This window comes from Alligator sinensis, unplaced genomic scaffold (assembly GCF_000455745.1).
Source record: "Alligator sinensis unplaced genomic scaffold, ASM45574v1 scaffold1452_1, whole genome shotgun sequence".
NCBI lineage: Eukaryota > Metazoa > Chordata > Crocodylia > Alligatoridae > Alligator > Alligator sinensis.
The window spans coordinates 352,297-369,764 of NW_005842994.1; the positions used below are offsets into that span (position 1 = coordinate 352,297).

Sequence of the window (17,468 nt, forward strand, 5' to 3'; positions counted from 1 at the left end):
TCATTCTCCCCCTGTACTTGGCCTTAGTGAGGCCGCAGCTGGAGTACTGTGTCCAGTTTTGGGCTCCACAATTCAAAAAGGATGTGGAGAAGCTTGAGAGAGTCCAGAGAAGAGCCACGCGCATGATCAGAGGTCAGGGAAGCAGACCCTACGATGACAGGCTGAGAGCCCTGGGGCTCTTTAGCCTGGAAAAGCGCAGGCTCAGGGGTGATCTGATGGCCACCTACAAGTTTATCAGGGGTGACCACCAGCATCTGGGGGAACGTTTGTTCACCAGAGCGCCCCAAGGGATGACGAGGTCGAATGGTCACAAACTACTTCAAGATCGTTTCAGGCTGGACATAAGGAAGAACTTCTTTACTGTCCGAGCCCCCAAGGTCTGGAACAGCCTGCCACCAGAGGTGGTTCAAGCGCCTTCATTGAACACCTTCAAGATGAAACTGGATGCTTATCTTGCTGGGATCCTATGACCCCAGCTGACTTCCTGCCCTTTGGGCAAGGGGCTGGACTTGATGATCTTCCGAGGTCCCTTCCAGCCCTAATGTCTATGAAATCTATGAAAACCAAAAGCAAAAACCCAAAGTCTTTAGCCAAGGTAAAATAGGCAGCTACAAAGAAAGTGAAAGATAGTCTCGTTACTAGACAACTCAGTGATGACCATCATAGAGATGGGCCTGTAGCTGCTCATGTCTTCCAGGCGAAATTGCCCTAATGTTGTTTTTGGGCCCAGACATCTTTTTGATATTTAAACCAACTGAAAAGGAGAAACCACAAAAGAATTCAGGAGAAATTTATGGTAGGAAAGAACTATAGGAACTCAGGGGGTCAGACTCGATGATCTATTGAGGTCCCTTCCGACCCTAACATCTATGAATCTATGAATCTATGTTTCATCGCATGACGTAACGGCATTAATTACGGTGCACAGACTTTACATCTAGAAGGCGAATGCGCATGGCGATTACATTTTAAAAACCCATGGGAGTACTGCAGAAATTGGATGCAACTTTTAATGTTTATTTTAATGAATGCCCTATCATTTATCCCCCGGGTGACTCTCAGCGGTCTCCTGGAGAGTTCGATTGAATTCCTGGAGCAACCTGGAGGGTTGGCAACCCGAGCCAGACCCCCTGAAGCAGTGCTGAGGGCGGTTCATAGGGCCCGGTGTACAGAGCGCATGCCCCCATTGCCATGGCTGGGCTGCACTGAATGAAACCCTCCAAGACACTGGCTCCCTCCGGGCTTCTCCCTCTACGAGGCAAAGGCAGCGCCTCTCGGCAGCAGTGGCTTTCTATTGTAAAAATCAAATTTGTCGTTAAAAAAAGAAGAAATCCTTAAAAAAAAATGTTATAACATTTGTCATTAAAATTTGTCATTAAAAAAAGGAGCAATCCTTTAAAAAAAAAAACTTGATATTTGAACAACGGCACGCATCGCGCTGTACAGCTGGCGCTGTCACTTCGCTGAGCGGAGGAAGGAATCGGTAGAGTTGATAAATGGCTGGAGTGAACCCCGTGATGGACTTACAGTCTCGTGTTGAGCCGCAGAAGGGCCTTTTGTTCTGTCCGCCCAGGTGCAAGGTGTTACAAATTCAGATCTGGGCTGGAAGTTGTGCCTACCGATATCAGAAGTAATGGTACTAATGGTACAAAGGGAAAAAAACGCCTAATTAAGGTTAAACCCCCCCCCTATTAACATTAAGAAGAGATTAATCAACCGGCAGCTGGATACCTTGCCGGAGCCACTGATCTGATCTCTCAGAGGCCGTACTTCATGTTCTCCTATTTCTGGTCTGATCGTCACTTGGGCAAGTTCCTCGGTGGTAACGCTTCCTGCAATTTGCTTTCAGGGAGTGAGAGATTGAGAAGAAAGAGTGATGAGAAAACCACTTTTGGAACTTGCTACTTGCCCGAGAGCAGAATTATATCCTGAGGTCCTGCGCCGTTTCTTGGATGAATTCAGCCACCGGGAATTGATCAACTTCACTTTCATCTAGTCTGGTAGCGGCCTGGGGCAAGACATTGCCGCGTAGCCGTGCACAAGGAATGAGGCCCCCGCCTGCACTATTACTGCCTTTAGGCATGATGTATATTTAAAATGGAGATGAGACAATCCATACTGAGGGTCCCTTAGGCGCAAGAGTGACCTGCATGCTACCGAGGAAAGGAGCAGCATTCTTCCTCTGCTACAAACCATGAATGCTAGAGGTCGACTCTGATTGCTCGCACGCCAGGCTCTGATCCCTGATGGGATAGTCAGGATACGTGCGTGGTGCTGCCAGAACAGCCCCAGGCCAGGACCTGACGTGTGCAGAAAAGCATTTATCGGGAAGGTCCAGCTCTCTGCAGAGCTGCTCTCTGTGGACAACGATGATCCCGATTCAGACAAAGTCCACGTGAAAGATGCACCAGCGCAGGCTGTCGAGCCCCACCGTGCAGCCGCTGATTGTTGATGCCTGATTGTTCATTGTCATCAGCTCTCACTTGCCCCCCAAAATCCCTCCACTTTTTTACACTTGCCTTGCTGGTCTTACCTGGAGCATGAAACGGCTTCCAAATACTAGAACTGATGCAAAAACAGACCAAACAGGACCAACTGACTTCTTTAACAATGCTTGTGCTCACACACGCGCACCACTCGTGTGCAAGCGTGGGAGAGGTTGCATTGCCATCCCAACCCAAGGCCTGCTGCGGTGAAGTGGGAATCTTTCCATTAGCTTCACTGAGTTTCAGATCTGGCTCCATGCAAGGCTGTTTCCTCTGTTGTTTATGTGGGTGTTTCACAAGGGAACAGATAAGAGGAACGTGTTTGAAAAACAAGCAGAAAAATGTTGTTATAAAAGCTGAAAAAATTTGGCAGAGGACTTCCAGCTGAGCTTTTTAAAGCACTTCCAAACCAGTTTTATAAACTGACTGAAGCTCTGAATTATTAAAGCATGTCAAGGTACCACAGCACTTAAGAGCTCGCTTAACTGCAAGCATGTACTTAAGCCCTTTAGAATAAAGTTGATCAAAGTTAAACATGGGATTTAGTGTTTTGCTGAAGCAGAGCGTAGGTTTGAAGTGTCCAGGTGCTCCTCCAAGACAGTGATTTATACGGCACAGATTAATACTGTGCAAATGAGCTTTTGTTCAACAACATCCCTAGAGACAAACTGTAGATTCCCAAGCAATAAAGAGCAGGCTGGCAGCAATGGGCTGAGTTTTCTTCTCACAGTGGTGCAAACCCATTGCCTTTTGCAGGATGGCACTGGTTAGAGGGCAGGAAAACAAGGCCCCGTGTGTTGCAGCTTGGTATGGACAAGCATGCGAGCAAAGAGGGACAGGGCACAACAGGCACTTCCAGATGATTGTGCATGTGCACTTTGCCATGCCACAGACTTGCCTGTGTGCTGCACATGGGCTTTTTGACACCAAGAGATCCTGGTGTCAAAAAAACCCCAGTGCCTAAAAAAAGTAGGATGGTGCATATGGCAGCAGCATGCACCGCCAAAAAATCGGAGCCTGGTTGGTTGGATCCACACTCCAGGTGCTGGCCAGGCTCCGTGTGCCAGATCGCTGCCACTGAGCCCTGGGAGGACCCCAGGTAAGGCTGCTGGGGCCAGCCCAGGTGCTGGCCCCAGCCTCCCTTGCCCCACCTGGGGCAACTTGCAATGCACCAGAGAGCACGTGCATGGGTCCTGGCCCATGCAGCAGAGGCACAATTACATGCCGCTGCTATTTATCCCCAGGGAAATGCATGTGCACACTTGTCTGGATGCTCCCAATACGGACATAAATCAGAACCAGTGCTGGCACGAACAAGCGAGCAGGTAGCAATTTCACATGTCTGCATTAGACAGGGTTAAAATACCATGTGCCCAAGGAGTAGGGCAGGTATCCTAATATCCCTTGTGCTTTGCCTCCCCCAGTGGGATGCCTGCTACGGTAGTATATGTTTAGGGGGGGAACGCCCAGAAGTCTCTGATTTGAACTTCTGCTCAGCAGCTGCAAGAAATTCTGGGCAAGGGAGATAGTCTAATTTACAAGCCAGAGGGGCAGCAGCTGAAATGCCTCCCACCTTGAGCTCCCTGACAGGCAATGCACACAGCAATGCCAGGGTTTAGGAGCGCCTATGGCCTCCAACCATCAAGTCCACCAATTTCTCCTTCTCCTCTGCGTGGCTGGAAGGAATGGAGCGAGTCTTCCTAGGAGCCTGTCATCTGGGGTTATCAGTCATCGTTGCTGTTGTCCTCGTTGGGTGTTATAAGGAACCGCGGAGCCGGCAAAGTCACAGCCGGGAGATTCCAGCACTAATCTTGTCTTAACAAATGACCACAGCCTGGGTTCGGTGGCAAAGATGTGGCCAGGTTTATTGTCTACAAGCATGGCCCTAACACGTTTTGGCCTAAAAAGTACATCAGAGTAGCAGCTAAAGCATTTGTACCTGTGACAAGGGAGTCGGCACAATACCACCCAGGCTCCCCCAGGCCGCTATAAAGTCCCCCTGATTTCCAATTCTCCTTTTATACACCCATCAAAACAAATTACATACTGCACTCCATCTGTATCCTGAATGGCTCAAACCGTCCTGTACCGTGGGCTTGTTTCCCCTTCTGACCTGGGATTTCCTGCTCCAACCTTGTCATCCTGGTACTGGACTCTCTTACCTTGTGCCATCAGCTCTCCCTCCCATCTCTTGGCAGGCTTGCACACCTGGCCCATGTGCCAAGTTTTGTTCATGTGACGAATTCATGCATTAGTCAGGTTTGCTAGTGAAGCCTATTCTGGCCAATGCTTTAACAAAGCCGCGTGCAAGCAGCATATATTGATCAATGCTCCAGCAAGGCCTACAGAGTTTAATGAGTTTTGTCCAATATCAGTGGGGTGGGGGGGGCGTGTGCTCGGGCAAGGGTTTGGTGGCAGAGGCCAAGAGACTTGTCCAGCAATTTGAGCTGCCGGAGCTACTATTGTCCAGCTTTGACAATCAGCAAAGATGTCTCATGTGGGAGGCTTTGGCCACCTCTTGCACCTACAGTGCAGAAAGGTGCATGCACTTCCCAGGAGAGGTCACACGACAGCTGCAATCCTAACGCCTCTGTGGAGAAGCCCGGTGGGTGAGTGCACCTGGCAAGCCAGCCGTGGGCACGTCTTGCATCACATGTGGTGAGCCTGGGCCTCCATAGGCCAATTTTAGATGTTCTGAATGACTTTACCTCCATCTAAATCTGCTATGATTATTTTTTCTGCTGAGCACCCATCCTTGCTTGTCTGCTGGTCCACCACCCAGTAACCCTGCCTGTTGAGATGATACGTATGTGCATGGACCAAGCAATGAAGGTCTTCTAGGAAAAATGAAAAGGGTTGAGATCTTTATCAAACAACCAGCACAGCCAGAATGCCTGGGCAATAAAGTGTCTTACTATATAGGAGTTGGATGCTGAGAGAGGGGCACGCACTGTTCATGGCTCCCAGGATGCATCTCTGAGAAGGGCATGTGGGGCTGTGTAGGGCTGCGGAGAAGGTGGTAAAGCCCAGTATTCATGTGGGAGGGGATGAGCATCTGAGCCCTTTGGGATCTGGTGAACGGACTAGTGGAAGGTGCATTAGTTAATGTCTGGACACAGTAGCAGTGCCTGGTCACAGCAGCACATACGGCAGGGTGGGCAATTATTTTGGCTGGTGGGCCACTTAATGAGTTTTGTTGAACTATCAAGGGCAGTACACATAAAATCTTTCAGAAGACATAATTTTAGCAAATTATAGATAAAAAAGAGATCATATATTAAGAATCAAACACCTACTTGCAACATATTTTCATTTGATTTAAAAATATATTTTTGTCCTGATTTATGTTTTATTTATGTTTTATGTATATAGAGGTGATTGCATAATGGCTCAAAATAAAGTCTTACTTTTGTATATTGTGTGTATGGGGGTGGGGATGTGTGGGAGGGTGAGGGGTAGAGAGGGCTGTGGGGTATGTGGAGGGGTGTGGGGGCAGGGGATGGGTTTGGAGGACTGTGGGGTGTGTGTGGCGGGGTGTGGGGGGTTGGTGTGTGTGAGTGCGGGGACATATGTGTGTGGGCAGCTGCCCATAGGCTACATCTCAGGACCCAGCTTGGGGCGGGGGAGGGAAGGAGGGCAGGGGCCGCATACAGCAGAGCTTGCCTGGATGGTGCAGTGCAGGTACAGGTGCAGGTGTGGTATGCCCCCACATCTGGCCTGTGGCTGCTCCCGCAGCCCTCTGCATGGGGCCAAGCCTACCCACTTCCACCTGAAGCAGCTCATGCCACACTCCCACCTGCACCTGCCCCACGCCCACTGATGGCACTGCCCTGGCTCTAGCTCTGGCCCCACCCCTGGCCCTGGCCAGGATGCACAGCTCCCTGGCGGGGCCACCTTCCAGCCCCTCCGCGGCCTGCAGGTGGCTGCTCGTTGCACTGGGCAGGCAGAATGTGTGGAAGGCAGCTGGGAGCTGGAGCCCTATCCGGTGGTAGGATCCACCTGACTGCAACTTACCACTGCCTGCTGCCACTTCCCCGTGCTACCTGCCTCCCGGAGCCATGCAGCAGGGGCAGGAAGAGGAGAAGGAGCAGCTAGAGGTGGGGGGAACTGAGCAGTACCCAGGTGGTTAAGGCAGCAGTGGGAACAGCCCTGCTAGGAAGATACGCATGCTAGCTGGGACTGGAGATGAGGCCAGGGCCGGGGCAGGCGCCAGGGCCAGGGTGATTCCATTAGTGGGCATGGGGCAAATGCAGGACAGCAGGCTGCCCCAGATGGGGCTCAGCCCCATGCAGAGCTCTGCAGGGGCAGCTGGGGGCCAAATACAATCAATTGGTAGGCTGGATCCAGCCTGCGGGCCACATTTTGCCCACCCCTGACATCCAGCATGGGCTAACGCAAAAAACCCGGTCACTTATAGCCTTCTTCTGGGGCTCTGGTGCTGAGGAGGTCTCTGTTGATGGCGACAGAGTGGCTTGAAGGTGGTCAGGGTGGTTTCTTTGGATTTAGGAGCTCTCCTGGGTAGAGATACTGGCCCATTGGACTGGGATCCTGTTAAATTCTCCCATAATACGTTGTTGTGGCACTCTTGCGGCTTGAGCAGGGGTTGGCGTTATCAGTCCCTGATAGCTTTCTACAGTAGCTCATGCTCCGCTATCTTGACCCTGCACTGCTGCCCATCTTACTGAGTCGCAGCCACCCACCTGCCTCGTGATGGCTCCACATGCATCCTTGTTCCAATGGCTTCTGCTCCTCTCCTGTATTTCCCTCCCCCAACATACAGTGAGGTTGAGCCATGCCTCCTCTTCCAGCACTTGGCTAGAACAGGCCCCTTCTAGGAAGACACAAAGGAGCCTCGAGGTTGGAGAGTTTAAATGCATGGGGGGTGGGGGGAGAGGATGTTTCCAAGGATAGGGACAGAAATGACACATAAATCGGTACAAGTGATTGGAAACCAATTCACATCTGTAACATAACAGAAGTTCAATGCACATAAACTGCTTTCAAAATGGCTGAAACCAGTTTAAGATTAACCTGGATGGATGTAACATCAGACTTAAATGAATCTCTGGATTTAAATCTGTTCACTTGTTTATCGGTTCAATCTGCACAGCTTAGACTAACCCAGAAAGATTGAAACTATTCAGCCTTGGGCTTTTTAACTGTCTGTACTTAGCCCAAAAGAAGGTCCCAGTCCCCGGAGAACGGGAGTGAAAAAGGACTGATTCCAGTTTCACATCAGATTTAAAGGGAGGGTGGAGTCACAGCTGCTCAATGTGACCCACAAGCACGGGAGACCAGAAGATGACCGGAGCGGCTATGTCAACGAGAGCACAAAATAGTGTGGGATATGACTTGGTGGACCAATTAACTATGTCAAGGAAGGGCTGTGGACAAAGGCTGATGGGATTGATACATTGCATATTTGTACGGATTGAACTGTGATTTGTCCAGGACAACGTTTGCCACCAGTGGGGTGGAAATAAGTGAGTTTGCTCCCTGATTTAATATCCGGAGCATGTCTCATCTGTCTGCTGCTTCTCTGAGTTGGTAGTATGCCACATTTCATTGTTTAAATGTTTTGTTTGTCTATGCTCTGTGCCGCTTAATTATTTCCAAGCATTTCACTATGAAACAGTTTGTGCCAGCATATGCAATTAAAGAAAAAGATAACACAATCGAAATATACAACTGAAGCGAGCTGTGTTATACACCCTACATGTGCTTCAGACAGATACAATATCATCTTCACCAAAATATTAAACAATATAACGAGGTAATTTAAACCTACTAGAATTAACAACCTGAATTCATTTCCATTTGCTGGTTCTGTAATTAAATAATAAACCAAAATATCACAATCCCTGATATTAAATGTGAATTCATTTTCTTAAGAGTTTATGTCTAAAATTATATTACCATGTTTTATTTATTTAGGGTTTTGCACTGCTTGCCTGCCAGATTGAAAAACGTTCAGCGAGGAACAAATTAAACCCAGAGCCTTATTCACAGATGCTAGGGTTGGGAGGGACCTCAGTAGGTCGGTGAATCCGACCTTCTGCCCTGGGTCATGACCCCAGCCAGGTGCCCGTCCAGTCGAAATCACTGCATATTCTAGTCTAGGCTAGTCTCATCTGATTCTTTTACAACTCTCCTCACCATAGCATTTGAACACCTACCACATACCTGTTTAAGAAAGATCACAATCATCTTTCCCTTCTATTGCTCCATGGGAAGATTGGGGATACTATGTTGTTAGTGATAGGAGAAACAACACCAGATTGTTTCTATTGGGTCGTTTTTCCAGAGGCCGCAGTTAGCGCTCTGGCTGCCAAAAATCACAATTGGTTTTGATCCTCACCGCGCTACATGGTAAAAAGAACAGCTATAAAAACACACCGCCTCTACATGGCTTGACTCCCAGCGTTGTCTCCTTTGTTTACCAGGGTCAGACATATCTGGGATTTTTACATAGAATAAAGAGGCATTTTTTAGGGGCTAAATAATATCCAAGGCAATCCATTCTTATACCTTCAGGCATGTAAAGTTGAAGTCAATCGCCACTAACCTGTGTCAGTACCTTACATTTGTGCGGGTTTTTGATGTGTAAATGTGCCGTGTCTGTTGTTCTTCTCCAGTGCAGGGTCCTCTGAGTTAACCTCTCTTCCTTTTGCATTTGGGTTGCCAAGGCAGGCTCCCTGTACAAGCACCGTCAGGCAGCATCTTGACATCCCGACCATCTCATCCGCTGCGCTATTTGCACAGCTGTGGCTAGTTGTGCCTGCTCTGGGATCCCACATTGCTTTTTGCTGTGTGAACAGTTCACCTCAAAGAGCTGGTACACGTATCTGTCCCGGAGGCTGCGTACTTTCCACCGGACAGGCGCCTTGCTTGCCCATGACTACTAACAACCGGTAGCTGTGTGTGAGCAGGGTTAAACTTTTGTACAAGAGCGAGGGTCTGAAAAGCAGAACTTCCCCTACCCGCCACAAGACTTCCCTTCCTAGCACCCCATCGTGCTCTTGCCTAATGCGGTGTAAAGGGGGTGTCATCGCACTGATTAGCCAGTTATTTCAGCACCCTGTGGCCAGTGGGCAGACAGGGTCTGGTTTTACTTGCGCTACGAGGCCGTCCGTCGTGCCCAGCTGAGAGCAGTGCTCCCCTGCGCCGGACACACGACCACTTTGTATTACGGGACAGACGGACGCACTTACACCGGTACTAGATGTACTAGACACAGCGGGGAAACCAAGGCATGGGGACGAAAATGTCTTTGTTATACCCCCAGGTCTTCTGACTCTCAGACTAAGGCCCCATCCGCCAGCCCCTGCAACCGAATAGGACCGTCTGCTCCTGCCCTGTTTTCCAAGGTTCTTCAATCCAATTAGACTGCTGCTCTTTTCGACGACGTGAGCTGCAATACAGATGCAACCAATCTGCTCTTTTATTTGCAAAAGGGAGACGGGGGAATCGGGGAACCCAATAAGTACTGCACAGCTGCTGCACTTTACATTTCCCATGGAGACGCAAACAAATCATAGCCCGTATGTGGCACAGCGACGTTTTGGGAGAGGGTTTTTTTCTTTCTCTCTTTCCGGACTGTTTACTTTATTTCCTCTTGGCTTATTCTCCATCAGCTCAGCCCTAATTACAACCCAAACACTGGCACCGCAGAGGTTCTTCTCATTAGCTTAGCAAGAGTATCTGGCGCGGGCCAACGCGCAAACAATTTTGGGAACAGTTCCTATTTGTTTCCATCGCTCCTGTCATTTGAATGTTAATTATCCTTTTCATAAATACTTAATGTCTTCATTACATTGGAAACGCATTTTGGTGGCAATGCTTCTGCCTCCCCTATTCCCCCGCCCCTCCCGCCCACTTCTTATGTCTTCCGCAGAGCAGCAGCGAACCTCAGCATTCCCCAGCGCCGTTCTGCAAAGGTCGCCTGCGAGGATTATTGAAACGTGACTCGTTCTTGGGAAACAAGAATTGGCAAGCACGTCATCTTCCTGGCCACTAGAGAAAGTAGAAGCAACCAACAGCTGAGATCATCCTAGATGTGCCAGATTAAAAAATGTTCAGTGAGGAACATACAGAATTTGGGACACAATGGGTAGGCCCTTGGCCTGGTATTTGGGAGAACTGGATTCAAGGTCTAGCTCCCCTATAGCCTTCCTGTGAGCACATGGCCAAGTCACTAAGGGCAAGTGGCCCCAAGCCTGGGCCCACCAAGGAGACTCAAGCTTTCCTCGCTTGCTCCCACCCTGCACACACCCAAATAATTAGGTAGAGGAGATGCCCCGAGTGCATGTCTTAAGCATTGCACCCAGGTTGTCTGCCTCAAGGAGAAGGGAATGATTGCCATGGGTGCTTGGGGTAGCAGGGGACTGGCTCAGTGATCCTGGAGGTCCCTCCAGTCCTGTGGTCCCATTTCTAACTTGCATTTCCATGCTGGCTGTGATGCTCCTGGTTTGGATCCTCCTGCTTGCAAGAGGACCGTGCATCTCGCTTTTGTCTGGCTAAGGGGGACTCCAGTGAGCTCATCCTAGTGAGCAAGAGGGCATATCTCTTGTGTCTTCTCTCCCTGGCAGCAATTCCTACGGCGTGGATGACCTGTGTGTTCAAAATCAATACCGCAGCGCTTTACGAGGCCACCTTCACGTTAGGAAAGAGCTGAGTGGAGATGCTAGGTTTTTGGTTGGAGCTGGGTTGGTCTAAGGCAAGGGTGGGCAAAATGTGGCCTGGGCAAAATTTTCTAAAAATTAAAAAAATTAGTATTTATCTGCCCCTGGCTACCTGTCATGCAGCCCTTGATGGCTTACTAAAACTCAGTAAGCGGCCCTCTGCCCAAAATAATTGCCCGCCCCTGTTCTAAGGACACAGGCAGGCAAGGTTCATTGAGTAGATGCGATATCTTTTATTAGACCAACTGAGTAGTTGGAAAAAAGCTCTTTGCAAGCCTTTGGGCGCAAACACCCTTCTTCAGGCGTAGGAAGTCTCTGCTCTTCTGAGACTTCAAGGGAGGAAAGAAGCTAAAAGTGGGACAGGATGCCAGCGAGAATGGAAATAGGTGGCAATTAGGAGAACAAAAGGTAGAGAAGGGAGTGAGGATGGAAGATGGAGATGCCAACACTTGAGGCATCGTCTTTCCTCTGCTAGCTCAGCTGATGACCCACCATCCTGTACCCACCAACCTTGCTCTCTGTTACACCGTGATGGAAAACTCCTTGCTGGCCCCGGCAGCTAGGCTTACCTAGTGTTGAGGCCTACTCTGAACCATTTAGCCCTGCTGGTGTTTTCATTCACATCAATGTATTGATCTTTTCTTTTAACTTGCTAAGCTCTTTCTTTCCCTTGACAGACCACCACTAACTTCACTGTCTGTACTTGATTAAATGAGAGCAGATGCCTACATGGATTGCAAACACTTTGAGGCACTGAAATCCTCAGTTTCTAAGTGTGCAGAGCTGCTAGCCCCGTGAGGTCCTTATTCATAATTAAGGCCATTAGCTGCTACGGGAACGGAGAGTAATGTTGAAAGGAGGTGGACTCCTCCTGCTCTGAATCCTGAGTCCTGTTGTCACTCATCACACCATTTTGGGGCAGATTCATAAAGGGTTCGTGCTACAGCTATGGACATAGGAGCAGAGTGACCCAGTGAAAAGCACCTCAGCTGTTTGCACAAGGGTGTGCAATGCAGCAAAAGTCTGGCCCTCCATGGCACATGGAGCTATAGCTAACGATTTCCCTTTATCGCCAACCATGAAAACATAAAAAGAATCAACTGACATTTTACTGACCAGCTGGGGGGCTTTCCCGTCCATTTTGCTGCCTTCTGGGTCACTTCCAGGCGCTCAGCACTCCCTCTAGAAATGTGACCCTTTCAAAGTCCGTTTCTCCCGGCTTCCCGGCTGGTTTTGCAGCTCTTGTCGTATTATCTCCGAAATGCCGAATGCGGTGATTGAGGCTAACATCGTCTCTGCGAGGTATAAAAGGAATCTGGACTGGAAATGTTCATAAAGGGTTCGTGCTACAGCTATGGACATAGGAGCATAGGGACCCAGTGAAATGCAAAAGAAGTCGTTCCCTCATGTAGGGCCCAGCCCTGTCCTCAGTGAGACCAGTGGGACTTTCACCTGCCTACTACGGTGGGAGACAGATCAAGACCTTACGCTACTGTAGTCCCATTGAGACCAACCCATTTGCTTACCTTGCAAAGACATCCTTCTGCTGCCTAATATTAAATATTGGAGCCTAATTCTCCTCCCATGGACACCAGCATATTCCTACTGGAGATACTCCTGCCTTACGCCCGTGCACTCAGTAACTCCATTGACATCCCCCCCCCCATTTTACACGGAGATGACTGAAAGCAGCACTGGATGCCGATACCGGTGCTGGCAGGTTATGCAGCTCATTATGCACAACAACAACGAGCAATCGATTAATCTTCGCTTGTCCTCCTCGGTCTATGTGCTGCGGGGGGATTATTTGAGATTAACTAGGTTTTTTCCCCATGGCTGTTTGCAAGCAAAGCACTTTGCCTCCCCAGAGAAGGGCTGTGCATGGGAAGTTGGGGATGGTGGCTTGCATATTTAATACCAAGAAAAAGAAGAATTAGTTTTGCAAGGTAAATGATCATTACCTTTCAATAATACATGAGCCTGCCTCTGCTGATCCCTGCCTCTCAAAGGGAGCAATGATCTAAAAAAGAAATGACAGGCAAGGATAAGGACTAAAGATAACCTTATAGCCAAATTACTCTAAAAATGCTAACCATTTAAATATTTAAGTAGCTTTTTGGTCATTCCCTGTCGTTAAGGCTGAGATTTAAGGTATTAAACTCATGCTAAAGAACACCGTTCAAATCTGTTCCAAGAACCCATGCCCTGCAGATGGCTCCAAAACTTTCCTTGAGACACTGGCCTTTGGTTTAATGATAATCACTCTGCTAAGGAGCCTGAAAAAAGGGTTAGGAGTCAGAGGCTTAGGTGATATAAAGAGAGGCTCACAGGTTTTGGCCCTCGGTTTATAATCGGATTCAGCTGTCCAGCAATAATGCGCATGTATCTGATGAAAGACACCAAGCAAATATCCTGTCTTTCTGATTCTCATGCAGCTTGAAAAGTCGACTCTCTATCTGCACCCAAATATAGCAGGGGGAATTCGCCAGCCTGCCCAGATTGCCACCCAGCCCTACCGACAGAAGTGGTATCAGATCTCTTGTGCTTATGAGAATAAATAGTCATCCTTTCCTGTCTGCTTAATATAAACAGCTCTCTAATACTGATGTCGATACAGCACTAACCACCATGAGCATCTTGAGGAGGGGGCAACTAACTCACAGAAACAGAGACACTGCTTAGCATATGCAAGAAGAGGCACAGGATACAATGGATGATACTCTGCAAAAGCCAGCAGAATTTGGAGAAAGAGGGCGATGAAAGGACCACTGGGTCAGATGAATGCCTCAGAGGAGCAATGCACCATAGCTCAGCACAAAATCAATGGACAGTCAGTCTAAAGGCCACTGGCTCACTTACCCCATTTAGTTAGGACACTGGTGCACAAGCCATAAGTCGCCAGATAGACTATTAGTAACTCCAAGAGAAAAGCCACAAAACACAGAAAATAAATGGCTGAAACTCAGAACTTGCTTATAAAGTTGAGCTTTTGCCCCGCAATGGGAGTAGGTGACCAACACATTGGAAAAAAGATGCACTTAGTAACAGTACGGGGGAACAGCAGCCGTTGTTGGTGTAAAAGCATGGCAAGCCTTTGGACTCATCAAGAGAGTGCGTTCATTGGAGGCTGGGGGCCCCAAAGAGGAGATCCTCTAGGAAATGGTGAAACCCTCAAGAAAAAATTAAATAGAGTTGAAAAGGCCCAACTGTCCGAACAGCTGGCCTCTGGGAAATTTTCTCGTCTTATGGCAAGAGGCTAAAAGTGGAACTAGACAGTCCCATTCCTTTGGGAATCAGAGAGCAGGTAGAAGATCCAAGCATTGCCGTCACACTCACCGGTCAGCAAAGAAAAGGGAAAAAATCAGAAGTTTTCACGGACACAGACCTTCCTGAGAATACAAATATTTTCCAGTTCCAAGGGCATGCTTTGAAAATTGAATATGAACCTGGTGGTCGCCGACATATTTTTTGATAGATCATCACAAAACGGTGGCCAAGAGCAGAGCTAGATCTGTACTGATCCGTGTAACTAAGAGAAAACTGTACGGTCTTACCTGGAATGTGGAGAGCGACTGCCAGAGCTGCTGCGGAGAACGAGACCCTGCAGAAATGGATTATGCATATTAGCATAGGGTTGCTGGGACCACGCGTTCACAGCTGCAGTAGACACAGGATGCTGAGAGCAGACGGGCCAGTGGTCGGCTGCCTTTCCTACGTTGTGCACTCTGGTGAATCTTGAATGCATTGCAGTGAGGAAGCTCAGCCTCAGCCTCTGATGCTCAGGGGAGCTTACAGGCGTGGTCTGGACCACTGCTAGAGAACAAACCAAGGGGTTATAATGTGAATTGTCTAGTCAACCGTCTTGGAGCACAGAAGATGGCTATATAAACCCTCCCTTAGGACAGGGTGTAGGTTGTAGCCATGTTGGTCTAAGGACATAGGTAGATAAGGCTCTGTGAGTAAATCTGATATATTTTATTAGACCAACTCAAATAGTCAGAGAAATTTTTCTTTGCAAACTGTCAGATACAAACACCCTTCTTCAGGCTGAGGAAGCGTCTGCAGTTGGTCCGTGCTCTTCCTGGAAGACGCTTCCTCAGCCTGATAAAGGGTATTTGCACCCGAAAGCGTACAAGTAAGAATTTTTCCAACTATTTGTTGTCTAATAAAAGATATCAGATTTACCCAAAGAACCTTGTCTTCCCTTGGGCAAAGCTTTTGACACAGTCTCCCACAGCAATACTGCAGAGAAGGACCTAGGGGTTACAGTAGACCAGCGATTCTCAACCTTCTCCACCTTACGTTCCGCCAACCATTGGTCCCCAAAACTCTGGTCCCACCATGATAAATGACAAGTGTGTGTGGGGGGTGTCCCCTGGCAGCTGGTCGATGAGCAAACTTGGAAGTGCCGGTGACACACGGCAGCGGAAGCGAACCCAGACATGCCCGCGGCGACCCCACTGCTTCTCCACATCCCACCTAGATGGCCTTTGCATCTCACCAGCGGGACGAGTCCCACCGGTTGAGAAACACTGCAGTAGACCATAAGAAGAATGGAATTATGCGAGAGAGACAACAGCATGAATTTTTTTTGAAGATAAGAGATATCACCCAAAAATATCCTTGTCTTTCATTTTTGAGAAAGGCAGTCATGGATTTGGGCACCTGACATGGTAGGTGGGGGGCTTGACTAAACCCTCACAGAATACCTGTGGCAAAGAAGGAAGCTGATCTCTCAAATGCCGGGCTGATACCTGAGTCACTGGACCAGTCTTTCTCTCCCAGTTGAGGGACTAAGTAATGCATCTTTGACTGCTGACAGAGTGCTACACACTCCTTTTATTTCCCTAGGTCTTCCCAATCTCCTTCAATGCCATTAATCACATTATTTCAATTAATGAACCTGAACTGCTGGTCCTGAGCTAATGTGTTATTAATTGGATCGTGTTGGATCTGAATGATATCAAGTGTCATGTAACTATGAGCCTTCATCTTTTGTTTTAAGCCCCTTTCATTTATCTAATTTCTCTTCAGGAGTCACCAGAGTCCAATTCCACTTTCCTTTTACATCCATCTTTTAAGCAACTGAGTAGATTTGTGGTATTGTCTGGTATCAGTTACAAACAGAGAAGAGTCGTATTTAACTCGCTATACTGTACTTTCTCAAGAAAAATCAATGATTGTTTACATTGCCATTCCACAATCCCTATTTTAAAGTAATTCATGGCAGGGACAAAGTCATTAATTTTATTAAGCTGTTATTAGTGGGCAGATATTATTCTGCTCCATTGATCCTGAGCTGATGCAATTACCACTTATGAATTTAAGGCCATACATTTTCAAATTTCAATTTTGTTTGCAACCTAAATCCATACATTAAAAATGCACCAGGCCAGGCTGTCTCATGGCATAATCGGGTTTGCCCCATTGATTCCACACAGCTCTGTTGATTTGTACCTGCTGCAAATCTATTGAAGTCTTATCCCATATAATATTTCTCAAGCTGTGACCGTATTACTGTGACCATTTTAAACTGGGTCTATGTTTGAAAGTGCCATGTTTCAGGGAGCCGACTGCTGGCAAAGAGCTCCAAATATCCTCTTCAGGAGCCTCAAAGATAGGGCCAGAAATGACACATAAACTGGTATAAGTGATTGGAAACCAGTTCAAATCTGTAACACAACAGAAGTTCAGTGCACATAAACCACTTTCAAAATGGCCAAAACTGGTGTAAAATAAACTTAACTGAGTTAGGTTGAATTGATTTATTCAATTTCTGTCCCCAGTCCCTCCAGATTCAAGTTAACTCACAGTCCCCCAGCATCCCAGGATTCTTTGTACCTCCTCTACAAACCCTCCTCCCAGGGTGGGTGAGTTAGCCTTGGCCCAAGCTGGCTGTTCCTGTACAGCAGGGTGGTGTGCTCTAGCGCCCCCTGCTGCTGGCCTGAGCCACTGCAGGCATGTGGTTGCATTTCCTAAATCAAAAGTGAATGTCTATTTACTTGCTTATTGGTTCCATCTACGCAGCTTAGACTAACCTGCAAAGACTGAATCAATTCAGCCTTGGGCTTTTTAACTGTCTGTACTTAGCCCAAATGTTGCTAGTCACATAAACCTGGTGGTGGTGTTTTCCTTGATCCTTCTGGTTGTGGCCTATGGGCTGAGGAGGGAGAGGAGGATTGAGGTAGTTAATCAAAGACTGCGGCGCTGGTGTCATCGTGAAGACTTCGGCTTCCACAATCACAGTCCGCTCTTTGGTGAGAGAGGCAGTGGTCTGCTGGGAAGAGACCGCCTCCACCAC

General features: G+C 48.1%; 1 long non-coding RNA gene across 1 annotated transcript; it reads right to left on the reverse strand.

Moving 5' to 3' along the window:
* Positions 1-9,930: 9,930 nt before the first annotated feature.
* On the reverse strand, positions 9,931-13,224 carry LOC112548192. Its single transcript, XR_003091996.1, has 3 exons — positions 13,129-13,224; positions 12,284-12,462; positions 9,931-10,499 (listed from the first exon to the last, which is right to left on the reverse strand). It is a non-coding gene; the product is annotated as an uncharacterized LOC112548192 (long non-coding RNA).
* Between the last annotated feature and the right edge of the window lie 4,244 nt (positions 13,225-17,468).